This window comes from Pararge aegeria, chromosome 17 (assembly GCF_905163445.1).
Source record: "Pararge aegeria chromosome 17, ilParAegt1.1, whole genome shotgun sequence".
Taxonomy (NCBI): domain Eukaryota; kingdom Metazoa; phylum Arthropoda; class Insecta; order Lepidoptera; family Nymphalidae; genus Pararge; species Pararge aegeria.
Window position 1 is genome coordinate 6738796 of NC_053196.1, and position 18836 is coordinate 6757631.

Below are 18836 nucleotides of genomic sequence, written 5' to 3' on the forward strand. Positions count from 1 at the left end.
ACCAGGGTAATTATAAAACCATGATTCAGCTCATGCCTGGCATTCTATACTTATGGAAAAGCCTCACAATAGCTCGCTGTCTCTTTCTACGTTTCAGAGATTGTGATCGGTGAGAGAGAGAGGAAGAAGATTGTTATTCATTGTTCGTAAAAATGTCAAACAGAATGATAAACATAATTTCGTGTTGAAATACTGAGACATGCGCGGTACGATATGAATTTATTTTTTTTGTTTCCAGAGTTCCTAATCTCAGAATGGAAAAATGTAACCCTTAGAAAATCATTTTGTTGTCCGTCTGTCTGTTTTACCAGTCTGATTATGGCAGTTATATTAAACCCATACACCTAATCAGTTTCTACGCGACATCGTTACGGAACGCTAATACGCTTAGCGGTTCGTCTTTGTCGGTAGAGTGGTAACGGCAGAAGCCTCTTACTATCGAAACAACCACATTAGCCATGTGCGGATTACTAGATTTTGCGAACGTTATGGGGAATTGTCGAGCGTGCAGAATTGCCGACGATGTTATTTTTCACCTTAAAGCAAGTGATTTATTAATTTCTTTAATTAAAAGCTCATGACTCTGAAAAATTAGAGGTGCGTGCCGGATATGTAACTGGGCCGTCCCCGAAAGGAAGGCCAAAGCCCTAACGACTAGGCCACCACAGTTTATCCCTACTTCCCTACTAATATTATAAATGTGAATGTAAGTTTGTTTGTTATGCTTTCATGAAAAAACTTCTAAACCGATCATCGCGAAAATTTGAACACATATTCCTGAAGGTATTACAAGTAATATAGGATGCTTTTTATTCCGAAAATAAGCTCAGTTCTCTTGGTAGAGGGAACGAAAGTGTTTGACGATTTTACAGCAGGCTTAGCTATCCTAAATACATAAAGTGCTGCCACATTTATGAGGCACATGTCTTTCGAAAAACAAAAACAAAAGCGGACGAAGTCGCGGGCAACAGCTAGTATTATATATAAATATACGCAGCAACATTTGAAAATTCATTTCGATTTCCTTATTCAAAGAATTCCAACTTTCCAACAAACGGGACCCTCTGCACTTAAGTCCGACTGGCACTGGTGTTTAATTTATCATGCTAAGAAAACAATCAATCAATAAAAAGTAGGTTTAAATAATAAATAAATAAAGAAAAAAAAAAAAGTTATGCTATTTCAGGGGTTAGGATGATTTAGCTAAATAGGTTATTAATATAAAACCAATTAGTTTTATATCGTAACCCCGATTCCCGCGATAGAGAGGTTTATATTAAAAAAAAAGTTAAATACTCTATACATATAGACGTAAAATCACATTTTAAAGTATGAGTGCGAACATGTGTGTGAAAACAATGTTTTAATATTATCTAGGAGCTTCAGCTTAAGAAAAGGATATCAATTATCGGTCAATATGTGCTTGAGACCGACTTAAGAACCTAGCTCAATGTCTGTATATTAATACGGACCCTAAGTAAAGGAGGTCAAAATAAATATAGACGTCCGCATCTTTTTCACAACAGTCAATCACTTCAACATATTATTATTTAAAGCACATAATACCAGCATAATAGCAATTTAAATCGAAACAGGTTCTAAGCGGGGCCAAATTATAATATACAAATGAGCGAGTGAGCAGAAATAACGAAACAGTTTATGTCCCGCGCGTTCCCACAGGAACGGTATGCGCGCAGTGAAACAGGGCCGTGGGTGGAGTCGAATATAAAATATTCAATTCAAAAAACTTAAAAAAAATTACACTTGACCATAAAAGTCGTGATATAATACCATCTGTATGAGTTTTTTTTCCTAAGGATATTCATCTCAAGCCTGTTAATATAAAAATGCCTGCCTGCAACATGCCTGCTCTCTGGAATTAAGAGCTAAGACTAAGCACACGGCCGCAATGTGGATCAGTTTTAACGATTATTGCATAACGATGTTAACTCCGCGTACGTATTGAAAACTCCAATTATAGAGGTGTTACCACGATGACAAAAAAAATATCGTTTAACACATTACTGTTGGTATGACCACATATTCTCAATCCATTTCAATCCCAAAGTTTTCTTATATTACATAAGTGAACCAACTTCTCTTATAAAATATAGAAATAACTTCCTAGATGAATTAAATAATATGCGTTGCCATTGCCATGCCATTATCATGCCATTATCATGCGTTCTCCAAAATACTTTATATTTACTGACGTTGTTTTAAATATTACTAACTGCATTTAAACATCAGTATGTAAAGTCAAGGGATAAGAAAAGTTGTATAATATTCGTGATAATAAGGTATAATTAAGGAAAGGTATAATTTTTATTATGCATCGGGAAAACAGTTAATACTCATGCGAGTGACTGACTGGTCCTTTAAAAGTATTTTTTTAAGCAAGACTGTAGTAGCAGTAATTGTTTACTCTATTGTTTTACCGTTCCATTAATCGTAGTGTGGGCCGATATATTGGTCGCTCCGTATCGTTCAAGGCAGAGAGCTTTCCTCTAAACCCGATCGCATTTTTTTTATTGAGGTATATAAAAACTAACAATTTTTAAGTTAGATAATAAAATAACTCTGCAAGGACTGTCTTAAATACAAGTCCACGTTGCACCGCAGGAAAAAAGAAACACTTAACTAAGTGCCGGTGCTTGCTGGTTTTAACATAAAAATAACTTATAGTAACACTGTCTACTCTATTCCTTTGCTGTGCCGAGAATCGTAGTGTCGGCTGATATATTGGGCGCTCCGTATAGCCCCCGGCGGAGAGCCTCCCTCTGTACGCCTGATTGCTTATGTTTTACCGAGGTATATAAATGCTAACAACTTTTTAACTGTAATGCATTCCTTATTAAAATATACGTAACAAATAGTTAATCTATAATTATGAATTAATTTCGAGATCCTATAATAAATTATAATAAATTCTGAAATAAAAAAACAAAAGACTGCCTAGGTAAGGCAGTCTCTTATTTTTTCGTTCTTTCGTTATTTCTATCAAATAAACGTAAAATGTGAAACATAAAATTAAATCTAAATTCAGAATCTCATACAGGTTACAAAAAAAAAGATATGTGGCTGTAAAAATATCTATTTATAGCTAGTGAAGAAAATGAAATGCTAGGTACATGTAGGAATACAAACGTGCATCAAGTTTTAACGAATATAAAGATATTAAACCTTCAGTGAATATATTAAACCCTAGCTTCGTTGAACCATTATATTTTTGTTTTTTTATGGTTCTACTTAATTGATGGACGTAGCAGAGTTTCCACCTGATGTTAAGTTAGAAACCATCACCTTTAAACGAAGCAACACTTTGCATATCATGTGAGGCGTGGGTGTTAAGACTCTTGTGTCTGTACCTACTTACACCAGCAACCAAGATCTTCAGACCTTGATATTGGCTGAAATAAGAATAGCGGTGGTACCTCCCCAAACGAATTCTGCCACAAAAAGGTCTATTACAACTAAAACCTCTACCACTACTACACTACACTGATAATATAAATAAGTAAGGCTATGAAAATTATCGCTCTTATAATCTGTGAGTTTTACACCTACCTAATTAGCTCGTTCGAATTTCGATGCTTAAGGGAATTCATAAAACCCCTTAGTGTACTTATAGGTAGGTACATTAAAAAAAAAACTTTCCTGAAGCCACCCAAGATAAGTAAGCCAACCAATATGAACCTCTTTTGAAAATAACGCATTTTGATCCTCTAACGAATTTTCCACGACCTTCCTGGCGCAACGGTGAACGCTTTAAATTTAAGAAGAAGGTCCAGGGTTCGATTACCAGCAGGGGTAATTTCGGAATTCATAATTTCTGAATTTTCTCTGGTCTGGTCTGGTGGTCTGGCTTTGGCAAAGCCTAGCTACCACCCTACCGACAAAGACGTGCCGCTAAGCGATTCAGTGTTCCGGTGCGATGTCGCGTAGAAACCGATTAGGGTAAGACTACCATACTCCCTAACAGGTTAGCCCGCTAACATCTTAGACTGCATCATCACTTACAACCAGTGGCGTGCATTGGGTTTCTTGGTTATATATCAATGTTAGGGTATTCAGTGCTTTTGTGCATGTATGGCAAGCCACTGCTTACAGCCAGGTGAGATTGCAGACAAGGGCTAACTTGTAGTGGAATAAATAAAACAAATATAAAAACCCTTAAAAACGTTAGGGTCAATCCACCCTTATCAACTGAGCTAAGCTATGAAAATGAACGGTCTGATACCCATCCGGGTTTCTCATTTGAATCGCATGTAATATTAATACCACATGACAACATTCTATACAGAAATATTAATATAGAATTTTGTTGTGTGGTGACAGCAGATCAGAACACAGTAATTGTCACCACCTCTCCTCTTCCCGCGGGTCTCGTACGAGGCGATTAAGGGTATATAACAGATATCGGGCAGCAGCGTCCTCTGTGCTACTAATATCATCTACTGCGATAACACGTCCAGCGTGGTGATTATGGGCAAACTCTTTAGAGTAGAGGGAGAGGCCTTTCTAGGATGTTGATGATGATATATAGAATTATACCTTCGTTTAACCCTATACCACCTAAGCTGAGCTATTAAAATAAGGCCATCATTTTGAAAAATGACTCGTTATGCATATGCGTACGTATGAAGTAGAATTATCGACCTAAAACTTATATACGCCCTTGGGGGATACATACACACTCATATATAGATATATCATGCGTGTGTGCGAGTCGGCTACTGGTTTACGCGGCAGCCAATCAAAGCCGCGGGAGAAATCGAGCACTGTTATTAACAGTGGCTCAACTCATTCGTATTTATTTATAACTCGTGATTGGTCGATTCGAAAATGGAAATGGAAAATTCTCTACTTCTGCGATAACAATTTAAATATGGAATACAAGCATTAAACATTGAAGAAGTATTCATATAATATAATGAAATTTTTTTAAGATTAATTTAGGATAACAAGAAAACATGTACGTTATCATTATTATAAAAACAACACCAAGTTTGTATCTACTGTCATTTAACTTAAGTGTAGGTATAAAACTTTCATAAAAATATAAAATTAAATTTACCTATAGAAATCGTCAAAAGTTGCAATAAAAATGTTGCAATTAAATTGAAACGGTGCATAGGTACTAAAATCAAATCTGTTTAAGTCACGCTCTTAATGCAATGTCACAATCCCATGCAGTCAATATCATTGTTAATTAAGACATACACAGAACTTTATTTCGCATAGGCACTCAAAAGGAATTGACCAATCAAAATAGCAATTAAAGAAGAGTTAAGGGCCCCGCTTGTCTCAAAGGAGGTCGTATTATTATAGTTCGTGACCAAACATAACGTCTGCGTACATAATTAAAACATGGGTGCCCCTAAGGCTTCATCTCATGGTCTTGGTTGTAGGTCAATATTCAATTCGATGATGGATGTTTTTGATCGGGTTTTCACTGTACAAAAAGCGTTCGTTAAGTTTTAACAACTTAACAATGTTACTAACGCTTCTTATTAGCAATAAAAATTACCAATATAACACACTAGTGCTTGTAACTTTTCAATTTTTTATTTACTGTTGTTCCCAACATCCAACCAAAGATTTCTTATGTTCAATTTACATATGTACTATAAGACCTCAGACTAAAATGCTATTAAGTAAGTTTCATTTAACTACATATTAGCTGAACACCCCAAGCTCTTCTATAAATTAGGCTCATATTTGAAACGTTATAGAAATTAAACGTTGTGTGCTTTAAGTCAATCCTTCTGTTACTTTTCAAATTTTGCGAACCCTAACACCCTAGGCTGCAAGAATTTTTATCAATAGAAATCTATTTTAACAACACGTTTCTACAACAGATTTTTGTTTCTAATTTTTATTTTTAGACCGGTTGATATTTATTTACATCGTACAATAAGTGGATACATCCATAGCTTAAGAAGCCACCGCTTAATGTATAAGTATAGTAAAACACTCAAATCTTCCTTTTTAACGTTATCTATCAAACACGTAGATTATGCTCGTACACGGTGAAAAAATTTAATCCGGCTACTGTTCACCAATCAGAACGCGGAGGCGTGGCGTGTAATTCGGTGGCCGATTGGGGAATTCGAAAAATGAATTTTAACTTTTTTATTTGCCGTGCCGGCGCGGCGTGGGAGGAACTTTCTTCTGCCTGAAGCTCGGAGGTTTTTTCATATGGGGCGCTTTTATCATTTATTTTATACTACACTACTACTACTACTATAATTGAGCCTTAGTATTTATTTGAACAATTCATACGCTATTTCAGCTGTGTCTTTAGTTAGCTGGGAACTTGATACTAAATGCAAACATGTCTAATTAAAATTATATTGTTATAAGACGGAAAACCAGAAAAACTAATTTTTCATTCTCGCAATTTAGCCTCATTTTACTGACTTAAAAATTATTTATTAAGGCATGAGCTATTTAGGTAGGTACATAAAAACTTTTGATAATTTAAAACCTTTGTTCAATTTTAATCACAGATAAATTTAACCACTTGGGTGATTGAACACAAAATATCCGTAAGAACCGAACGCTTTAAACTGCCTTAATATCAAAAGTTAAAATGCAAGACGCTTCCTCTCGCCATAAAAATCAAACCATGAGCAATCTCAATTCCGGCGTCAAAAAAAATCAAAAGCCAAACAGCCATTAAACACTCCAAAATATGACCGCAAACATCCAAACAGATCTAACTCGCTGAGCACACAAAAAGTCAGGTATAGTCACCTGTGGCGCTATCCACCATGTTATGGTCAAATAGCGCCGGTGTGAACTGGCCTTAGCAAACAATCGGCTGAATGGACTACAGTTTGAATGAACGTGCAAAGTGCCTAATCTTTTACGGGTAGGGTGTGGAATACCTACAATTTAAAAATTAATATCAGTTGTGAGACTATTCGTAGTACTTTAATTTTCATGTTGCAATGAAGAGAAATATTTATGTTGATGAACCCTAAGATGTAATCATATCTTATATGACGTACGTAGACGTACACATAATGACTAATGACAATGTGAGATGGTGATAACAAAAAGAACACCCGGCTAAGTTTGTTGTGGGCTTCTTCTTAGACCAGGGCGCGATTGGAACCCTCGTAGCTTTAGTTTTAAGTTTACGATTGTAGTTATCGCCATCACTACTCACTGCTATGTACACATTTTGTATATAATAACGCATCAAAAGTGCCATCTATGTTCCTATTTGAATAAAGATATATTTGACTATTGACTATTTGACATATAAATCATTTTAATCTTGTATCACCCCTCACACCAATGAAAGTTTCGCGGGTAAATTAACCTAGATCAGTCAAAACGAGAATCTTTACAGCGTATTCCTTAACACATTTAAATTAAGAATATATTCAAAACAATGAATAAAATTAATTAAATACAATAGACACCTATTTAGATTACACGATAAGAATGTGTAAGATTCCTATCATTTCACGGTCGCGTACACACGTATTGAAATGACTACACCATAAAATAATAATAAATGATAAACGATAACACGCGAGGCTCGGCGTTACTGCAAATGGTTTTAGTATTTGTAAAGTTTATCGCTGAACAAAGTTATCAGTCGGGATAGTCAAAGAGGCGTCCAACAAAACGTTGCCCGTGTCTGGCCCGTGCGCAAACATAGATAAGGTGGATATCGATAAAGGAAAAGATTAAAAAGAGCGTATTGAACAAAGTGCTTTTGTACAAATGTTGCAAATTTGTGCAAACAAATACATACCTACTTGTGGGAACTCATTAGGGCGGTAAACGTTTAAGTAGGGTTTGTTTCAAAACATAAAGGTTGACTTAAGATCTTTTTGGATTTCATTTATGTTTACTTTCATGTAGGAATTTAACAAGCTCAAAGAAAACGGATAAGGTAGAAAAGATGATAGTGGCCAAAACAAGTGGCCAAGTGGTTATAAAACTACCTAAATCTGTAGTTCAATCGAACTACAGATTTAGGTAAAAATAAATAAGTAAAAAATTGATAGTTAGGGTAGGTAGGTACTTTACTATAAGAGTTTTGATTTTATTCAAATACTGTTGCAACCTGCAATACTTTAAGTCTGTTTGGTTAAGTTTTATCACTAGTCAAAAGCACCTTCAGGATTTTAGAACAAAAATAAATAAGCAGGGCTTTGCAATTGTTCAAGTTAAAATTATTCTACTCCAACCTTCACTACTTTTAAACTGTTTAGTTAAGTTGCATCACAAACGCTCAACAAGGATAGAAATCTTAAATACCTAAACATAGTTCTATTTGTTAATATTTAACACATCCCAGAAAGGAATTCGTTTATCTATTGTGGTAAGGCAGATAAGCTGGACCGAAACTCGCCCAACCTTTGTTTTTTATCTCCTACAAATAAAAGTTTCCTGCCATATTCTGGTGCTTGTGCTAACTGAAAAATTATGTTAAGAGGATGCTATATACAAGTACATTATTGACTTTCGTACAGACTGTGTTTGCATGTGTTTCCTGTACATAAAGAATAAATTAATTGTTAAATGATTCATGTATGACTGATACGTTTTAGTAACTTTCTACCTACTGGTTATGTAATGAGGTTAATGTTGTCATTATACAAAAAAATACCAAAGAAACGCACAGAACAATAATTGAAAGTGTCACAATAGAAAAATTACGAAATATGCATCTATTATAACCTTTTAAATAATGTAAAACCAAACATAACAAGGAACCTCTGTGCTGTGCGAGACAGTATAATCAATTTCATATTCCCGATCAATATTTAAACATCGAAGGAGAATTAATGGACGTATGATCGCTCCGGTCCGGTCGGCGTTATGACAAAAGCGATTCTGACGATAAATAATCATTGTCTCTGGACATTATTCCAACTTGTGGCTCGTAAACATTGTGCAATGTGTTAATAACATAGACATTTACATGGACAGTTCAGTTGTCAAATATGTAGTAAGCTGGAATGTGGAATGAAAGTGAATTAATAGTTTTAATAAATTATTCAAGTCTTAACGGATAGCCAGCAAGCACAACTATTTTTCAATGTATTTAACACTATCAGTTAAATTTTCATAATATATTTGAATGCACTACAGCTACAACTACAATTTTTTCATGAAATTTACTATTTCATTTTAAATTCTACATACATATTAAATCTAAACATCAAACAAAATTAACATCATAACACCATTAGAAGATAATAAGTGAATAATTATTGTCTATGGACATTATTACATCTTGTAGCTATTTAATATGGAGCGAGGTAATAACATGCATATTTACATATACAGTTTAGTTTTGAAATATTATATTAGCAGAACTCATATTGATTGAACACATTCATACACAGCTAAATACAATCGGTAGATAACGTCATTATTAGATAGATCCTTAGGGAACTCTGTGAAAATTCAGTCTAATTTTTTGTGTAAAAAGGGCTACAAAGCCTTACTATAGGTCGGGTATATGACATAACATTTTGTATTTTAATCTTATACAACGAAAACGTGCGGCGAAGTTAAAAGAAAGTGGCGCGATGAGCACCCCGTAGTGCGTCCTCGGCATTCCGAAAAAGTTACAAACACAATTTAAATTTTTTAACTTGTTGTTTGGTGATTTTTGTGCAATCATTTACTGTTTAGGTTTTGTGCAACTACCTATTTCTTCAAAATGTAAGGTAATTGCATTTTTACCTTAGGCATAGACCTACCCAAACTATAAAAAAAACTTTGACTATCTTTTAATTTGTACTACTTACGAATAGGTTCGGAGAATCGACTTTCGATGGTACCACCTCTAGTCTAACCGATAATCAAATTACCATTGTTTTGAATAATAATATATAAATAATAATATGCATAGTGCATAAAACCTTTGTGATGCAATAAAAATGATGATTTGAAGTGGTTTTTGTTTTATAATTCGTGTTATTTGCATTCTTCAGACACCAATGAATGCGAGCGCGATATAATTATTCACTACCGACATACGCTTTCCGCCCTAAGAGCTGGTTAGCTTTAATTACACAACCAAAAATACAACTATGAAAATAATAAAGAAATTATACAAGACAGTATTTAAAAAAAAAATACCCAATGACGTTATTTGGACCTTAGCTCTTAGAAACTAAATCGTTTTAAGTGAAATTGTAAGCTAATGATGACAAGAAAAGGAATACCAGACTGAATAAGGCCGGAGCACGTTTAAAACTCTAGTAGCGTTACTTTTAAGTAAACACAGTAATGCGAACAACAAAGGAATTATAAGAGCATGCCATAGGCCTATTTAGATTAGATTCACTGATTTCTACAAGCTTTATTACATTCTACCTCAAGGAGTTTTTCATTAACGTAGCTATTTGATTATTAATTCATCCTTAAGTGAAAAACTAATAGTCCTTATTTTGCAATTTGTTAGTTACAAAATAATTTAAATACTACATAAAATTAATATCGACACAGAAATTAGCACTACCAGCTCTTTGCCTATAAAGGCCGAAGCCAGTAATTACAGATATGTTTTTAACTGCCTTTGGCATTGTATAAGCATGTGAATTAGCCGAACATTAAAGGTATAAAGATATTAAGTATTTTCCTTGTGGTTTTATTGTTAACTCATTTTGTTCGTGATTTGTAATCAACCGTTTTAGTGCATCGATTTTTTTTTAAGTCTTAATGACTCGGTATTAAGAATAGATATTTATAAGAACAGGAGCTAGAACTTATAACCTAATAACATCAATAATACAATATATTGTTATGAGGATATCGCGTAAATAACTTAAGAAATATATATTAACTATCACGGATATCTTACTTAGATTTTAAATGTTAGCCTTAAATATTCAAATCAGTAAAATTGCTGAAAAGCAGTTTTAATAAAAATATTCCACTAACTTAACCTATTAGCGACGGTAAAACATTAAAAAGGGTTTATTTTCAACGATGACAAATTCCCATTTACGAAGATCTCACGGGAACTAAATATTCCAAGGTGTCAAAAAGCATATTTAATGATGCATGCACTCCAAAGCTCTGCCTGTACAACAATGCAACATATTAGCCCATACCGAATTCTATAATAATGTGAACGCCAGTTTTTTTTTTCAATACTATTGAAGAATGGTCTTTTATTGTTAAATAAACCATAAATCGTTATAAAATGGACCTGATCGGACACTCAATGGTGCTTAAGACGGGTGCGAGTTATTTCATAAAAAAAATGTATAAGGACAATATTTTTGGATAACTTTTTTATTTCTAATGTCAAGAGGCGCTATCGTTTTTATTATTTACATAGTAATGAAGGTTCTTATAGAAATAACTGCAGGGATCATATTTTTTGTTTAATACAAGGTATCTGATCCGTCATAATTTATACGAAGCACACTTTTTGACATATTAAAATGTTTAAAATTCAAATAAAATTTTTACATTACCATAAAAACACCTAAAACGTCGGCGTTTTTAAATTGCTTTCAAGCTAAATTTGCACATATGATAAATTTTTACACCTACTGCTCTATTAATCTTTAATATTTGCATTAACTTGTAAATGCTAATAAGAAAGTATTTACATCTTAAGACTATGGATATGGACGATGCATGAAAGATTGTGGTTATTGCTTGCTTCTTAATAATTCTTTGTTTTATGAATCTATTATTTTGGAATCATAGTAATCTATGATGACGTTTGCAAAGTTACGTATGATACCTAGTAAAATTGTTACTGTTAACTGTTTGTTCTGTATTGTTTTTATTGAATTTAATGATTTTGTAGTTTTGTTGATTTATTATTTATTTTCTATGGAACACTGAATAAAATTAAATAATCACAAATACCTATTTCTAAATGATTCGCAAATGAAGACGTTCGCTCCCTTCATATGTCAGATATTTTTTATTAGTCAATTCAATTGAGCGAATTCGAATCGCCTCTGATCTGCGCAACAATCGTCAATGTTGCGAATTAAGAGAGCTTCGATTAGATTAAGAATATGCAAGAAGAGGATGCTGTACTCACAGTGTTCGGGGCTCGGGCGCTAACAGCGGCGTTTATTGCTGATTGATGTTTATTTTTACGTATAAATTAGTTGGCTGCGCGGCGGAGACTGTTCGAGTGCAGTAAAAAACAGTAATTTATTAGTGGCGACTTCTCGTGTTGGCACGGGCTTAACGAGTGTGTGGCGTGCGGTGCGGTGGAAAGAAAAAACTGGCTTGCTTGGTACGTAGCTCGAGCAGCAGTGGCCTGAGGAAGAATAACCCCAGGAGTCGATGGGAGCTGCCACCGCTTCCGAACGCGCCCCGCGCCCCGCACCTCGCGCCGCCCGCTCGATACAGATCACGCATTCTACGAATACCTTTAGCCACGGCGCTGACGACCGCCTGCCATCTTTTTCACTCTCTTGCCTTCACTGATGAGTCGGAAGACCACGATCGCGCGGGATGAAGGGGGTCTAATGAACGTTTCACACCGAACGACGCTTCCTAAGTTCACCAAGTAAAGGTCACACGGGCTAAGCGAGCCGGACGACGCAGCGTGAGCGTAGAACTCGACCGTGCCGAGGTAGCTGCGCGTGCGCAACACCGGCAGCGCCCACATGACCGGCCGTTTAACTGCGCGCCCTCCTCGCGAAACGCTATCCGTCCCGCTCGCACACGCTCGCGGGGCGCGCCTCTCGCTTGCGCAAGGCGACGTGTAAAAATGTATCTAGTTCTGTGGAGGCGACGCGGAGTGCAGTAGCAGTTGAGCTTTTTTTCTTTTTAATAAATTTGTGGTCGTTCGTCTCGCTTAGACGCGCGCCTGCGGCGCCGCGGAGCGAGACGGTAGATTGCCACCGAGTTACGCCTTCCGCGCGTTCTCGTTATTATGTAGGTTGGGCGCGCATTAGAGCCTCCGTGTATTGCGCGAGCGCATGTATAAAATATAATAATGTAGTAAATACGTCGTTGTTTGCGGTGAAGCCGGTTATTTATGTGCGCCCGAGGCTTCCGCGCTACGCGCCGCCTCTTGACGTTTAGCTCCCACTCGACATATTCATCAATCATACCTAAAAGGGTTATATATTTACTTATAGTTAACCTATAATAACAGAATACATTATGCTTTAGTTAATATTGCCCCTGTAAATTTAATTATCAATTATTATAAATTGGATAGAAGCAGGCGTTAATTTGCGGAAATCCATAATATATTATGAAAATTAAGCTTAATTTTCTATACATAATTTATTAAAAAATTTATATTTCAGATTTAGTAACCTAGTAAATTAATTGTTATTTATTGTCAGCATAAAAAATTGATAGTTTTTTCTAGCAAGTGCCAAAGTAGATTACTATATGCAAATGTAAAATGTAAGAATTTTAATTATTTCATAGTAGTTGTATTATCTACTAAAATTCACAATCGCTTCAAAATATCCAGAATTTTTATCTGAAAAATAATTTAAATAGGATAGTTTCATAAAATTCTTTATTTACTGCTAGAAGTTAGTAATCCAAAGAAATAAACTGTTCTAAGACTTCAAAAGGGATAATATAAACAAGACTTAACGGTACACGCGACATGCGTGAAACACCCAGTTAGACGAAGTTTAACAAACGAAAATTTCCCCCAAAAAAACAACCCTCACAAATCTTCTATTAAGACCAGTCATAGATAATAACGTCTAATCAAGCGTGGACGGTGACAAAATACGACAATACCCAAAAACATCAAAACATATTACGGGATTCTTTGTTTACGAAATTGGAATTCATTATGGCGAGCGACGGGAAGCTCATCGACACATTGTCCTATATTATGGACTACGAAGTGTGTCCGCACGAGCGTAGACAATGGTGTCGCTCAAAGACCGAATGTTTGCGCACAATGGCCAGAAACAATCGAGAATCGGTAACTTTATGGCGACACAAAAAGACATCAGATCCACTATTGTTGAGAAAATGAATGACTATTTGGCCACACCGAGTGACATGCGTTGCTAATTTCCTAATTCAAAATCCAATTACTCAAATCTTTGTTCATGTCCCTTCTGCCTATACGATGCTCATAAATTTACATTTTTTTTTGCTTTCAGTAATGAAGTTTTTGGTCAATTTAACACTGCTATCAATTAATTTCCACCGTTTTCCTACTATGGAAAGAAAAGAAGAAGCATTAACACAATGCATGCATTATAGACTAGAAAGTGTATCCACAAGAATGTAGAAAATTGAGAATCCTTAACTTTGTTACAAAGTAAAAATACATTAGATGCACTTTTGTGGACAAAACTAATAACGGTCGGAAACAATGATTGACTAGCGTTGCTAATGTCGTTAATTAAAATCCAATCTTTCTAATATATATGAATGTTCCTATGGTTCGTCAATGCAGTATTAGAAAGCATTTAGGACTAATACTTAAATTCTAGTGAATCGTACGAACATAATCCTAAAAAATTGTGCCCATAGCACACTGAAACTGGGAATTTATAGTCAAAATAAAAAAATATTTCCCTGAACCTATGGAAAGTGCTTTTAATGCGTAGGTTCATATTCTTTCTTACCAAATAGGCCGCGATCTAAGAAAACCCTACAAGAAACTTAACCTTCTTTTAGTTATCACTTATCCACATATTATGACTTCTAAATAGGTACCTACCTATTTAGAAGTCATAATATGTGGATATGTAGGTAGTACAAGTAATTTTCTTTAATCCTATAGTATTACACAGATTATAATTTTATGAAGCTTACGCCACTGCATATTTTATTTTGCTCCTAGTTTTAAGATATTTAAAGTGTTTCTTTTGATGACTCTCTTGAATCCATTTTATAAATTTTAAGTGCAGCCCCTTTCTGAAGCATTATCAGAAAGTAACTAAACTTCACTAGCCTATAGCAGTAGCCTGTATTAAAGGATGTAGTCATCACCATAAAAGACAGCAGATCTTATAAGGCTCACAAATAATTTAAATGAAGGCACCATTGAAGTTAAGCATCTAACGTTATAACTTAAATCGTATTACTGAGGACCAATTCTTCAATATTTGGTTTTACAGTGATTTTTCATATTTAACCTTTCTAGTCACCTATTTAGTTGGTCAGATTTTCAGAATCAAATTATTAGTTTTCAAACATTCTACCTCTTTAGCGAGAGAGTTATTTATATCGCATCGTCCAAAGCTATTCATGTCGATCACAGTGTGACTATCTTTACAATTATAAGCAAGAGCATTAATGTGAATAAGGAACAGAAAAGGTCCTAATACGAGTATATAGCTCTGAGGAACGCCAATAACAACTGACCAGTCGAGAACACTTTCCATAGTATAGGCTGGAATCCCAATACCTCGTATCCTACTCAAATATGCTAACAACTAGGACTAAGTAAAGTTTATAATCAAACTACAATTTATACTTGTCTCGTAACAGATGTAAAATGAATTCGTGTAAGCTGTCCGCTCATTTATCCGATCGGATCAAAGAACTAGCATGCTACCGGCACCATAAAAGCGGATTATAATCTTAACTGTGATCGTCTGTAGACCTTATAAAGCCTCGTAGTATAGCTAGCCGTGCCTCTTCTAAAAATATAATGTTTTGGCCCATCATTAGCTTCACAATGCACTGCGATGTCCGTGCTTTGTCTTTTTAGTCGCTGACGCAATTCATACTCGAATGGAACAATAAAATACCATTAAACCACCGCACGATTTCCAAACTTACTCTTCAACGTATAGAGTACCATCTTGTATTACAATTCGGTTGATCTCCGAAAGAATTGTCCGTTGACAACAGAGACATCGATGCTATTCTTTTTTGAATATCGATTGTAAAAAGCATTCTCATGATGCTGTGAGAACTTTCGAGCCGTGTACAGTCGCGGCTTAAATTCTTTAGCCTATTCAACCGCGCTGTCTTTGTGTCAATATTTCGGATATGGAGTTAGCTTGTCAAATAGCCATTGGTAATTTTAAACGCGACGGTACAGTGCAGATCGGTAGACGTTTAGGAGATTATCAGATATTTTCCCGTCGGCTCCGTCAGTATGACAGACTAAATAGCGTTAGAGCCTTGTATAAACATAATCGGTTAACAGTTAACGTTTTGTCTGTAAAGGATAACGAAATCTTTTAAAATAAAGATTATATGTAGATAGCAGACGATAAGTCTTGTTTTTTTTTTTAAATCTTAATAATTTCAACGTAAGAAAATAAAATCGCTTTAATAAAATATCTGCATATTATTAGCGCAGCTATCAAAAAATATTCCCAGAAGATATTTTTAAATAAAAACAGAAAGTGAAACACCGCCGTAATAATATAACCGAAAAATAAAATATAAAACGCGTTTCTCAAGAAGTCTTTTTCGCATTAGAATCAATTAAAAAGAATATGGTATTTCAATGCAAATATTTCTGAATGATTAATGCTATTAATCTGTAATCTGCCACCGAATTCCTCGCTACATTCCCGCAGAGGTTCAACGCACAACCAGTAAATTTAAAGTCGGTTCACCTTTTTTTTAAATCATGCATATAAATAACCAGCGCGGAATAAAAATATAAAGTAAGTCGTTATCGAATACCATCCACATTCAGTAACATTATAATATAAAGCGTAATAAAGAAGGCTTACCCATTTGTATTGTTTGTTAAAAACGGTGATTAAAAAAAAAAACAGCCACTGGGAAATGTTCGCGGGGAAACTTAAAAAAAATTCTCTAAAACATATAAATGAGACCGAACTATATCAGCGCTGCGAGGCAACTGCTTGTAAAAGAAATCAGGAAAGTATGATAGCAATTTTTTTTTTGCTTTAAATATGTGAATTTACAGGACGGACCGATTCGGACTGATACCAAAAAAGACATCGACAGTTGACATTCGGCCGCCGAATAATTGTGTTTTACAAACGGAGCGAATAATAAATAATTCAATTTTGCGGGCCGGCGATTAAATTACAGCCTTTATCCATTCCGTATGATGCAGGCGACAATAAAAATGCAAATGACGTCCAACGATGCTGTTATTTACGGTGCTGACACATTGAAACAATCCGCTGACCGGCTGCTGCCACACTGGCCTACGGTTACTGAAACGATGATCAACGATCGAATTAGATCATGCCCATGAGACATTTAAAATACACATTGTTAAGCAAAAAAGTCCCAATCGAAACTGAAATAAAGAAAGTTGTCTAACAGTTTTAAACCATAAATCATGAAACGTTGAATATAATACCATGTATTTTATAATGTTTAATATCATATTTTATTCATTTGTCTTATAGTTATCTATAAATTACGTACCTAGTTCTATCTAGTTAGTGTAAGTGGCCCTGACGTACTAACAAGATATAAAATAAATAAATAAATCATTTCACCAAACAGGTTACACTGGTCTTTGAGTCACATTTTCTGTCTTTAGATTTCTCATAACAACAAACACACGAAATAATACTATAAGCCTAGCCTTGGAACCTTTTCAAGAGATTTTGTTGGAATGATCTAAGATAGCTGTGTACAATTATGTACATTAGTATTTTTAGTACACCACTAATAGACATACTAATGTAAATACTAATGTGTACAAAGCACAAGACATTACAAAAGAGACCGTATCGCTATTAGCGATCTGTTTGATGAAACGTTACTCATTTTCAAATTGAATTGCCAAAACCGGGATTGTTTAATAACAAATTACTTTTACGAATAGAAAATAAAATAAGACGTCTACTAAAGATAATAATAATATAATAAAGATAATACTCAGTCGCTAAGACTGGAAAATTACAAGCGGTGGTAGTCAAGTAGTTCGGTTAGCTTCGGTTTCACTTTCGAGGGGCCGAGTTCGAATCCAAGCACGCATCTGTTTTTTAAGTTATGTAGCTTTAAGAAATTTGAAATATGATACTGAAATATTTTTATTGACCGTTGATTCGAACAGCGTTTTAGAAACTGGGTATGTCTGTTATACTAGCCGAGGTCGCGGATATGTTTGACCATTTACGTCAAGACTATAAAAATATATCTTTTAATTATTTATTAGAACGACGGCTACTCCTGACTTGTCTTCACATGCCTACGCTTTAACAAAGTGGTAGAATCGCGACAAATAGACTTTGAAAAGCTTGTAGATGTAATTCTGCATTCAGTCTGAATTAGTGGCTGTAATAAAATACATAGTGACACAATAAACTATTCACTAGACGATGGTGGAATATCGTAAATTATAAAAATTGCTGAAGACATTTGTTATATGCCTAACTTATTTTGTACTATAAATATTACAATCCAATAAAGTAATTAATTGCGCTAAGAGTTCTGGCTGCATTTTTGCGCTGAGCGTCAATAAATGAGCCAGTTCTTCTATTACCAAAAATTATTAGGAAAATATGATAGTGTGTATTGTAAATTATTATCACGTAAAAATAGTAATTGTCGATAATTATTTGTAAGAATTATATTATAAGGTATCACCACAAGGTTTCTAATTTACCTCTTTTCTCATCAGTTGGAGGGCTTCCAGACATACCTACTCGTACAATTAATTCCACGACCCGTTCGACTTTCAATTTAAGACACTAAGGGCCAATTTCACTATCACTCAATAAACTGATGGATAAAGTTGACATATTACAACATGAAACCTGTCAAACTGTCTTTATTAATCATTAAGGAGATTGTGAAACAACCCTAAAACTAATGACACTTAAAATAAAATGATAACCTTACGGATAGATTTCGGTTTTGCGAGCAAAAAGATGAAGTGCCTACTTACACTATTGCACGCACAAAATATATCAGAAAAACAATAACGAAAA

General features: G+C 34.8%; 1 protein-coding gene across 4 annotated transcripts in view; it reads right to left on the bottom strand.

Annotated features, from left to right (window-relative positions):
• The window catches only part of LOC120631177 (protein drumstick), a 45064-nt gene extending 28350 nt beyond the window's left edge, over nt 1-16714 (bottom strand). For 2 of the 4 annotated variants that reach the window (XR_005659048.1, XM_039900640.1), the window contains exon 1: nt 12050-12266. The gene's annotated coding sequence lies outside the window, so the exon portion shown is untranslated. Of the gene's footprint in view, nt 1-12049; nt 12267-12386; nt 12596-16649 lie in introns of those variants that run through there. The other 2 variants (XM_039900642.1, XM_039900641.1) reach the window with 2 other exon arrangements.
• Between the last annotated feature and the right edge of the window lie 2122 nt (nt 16715-18836).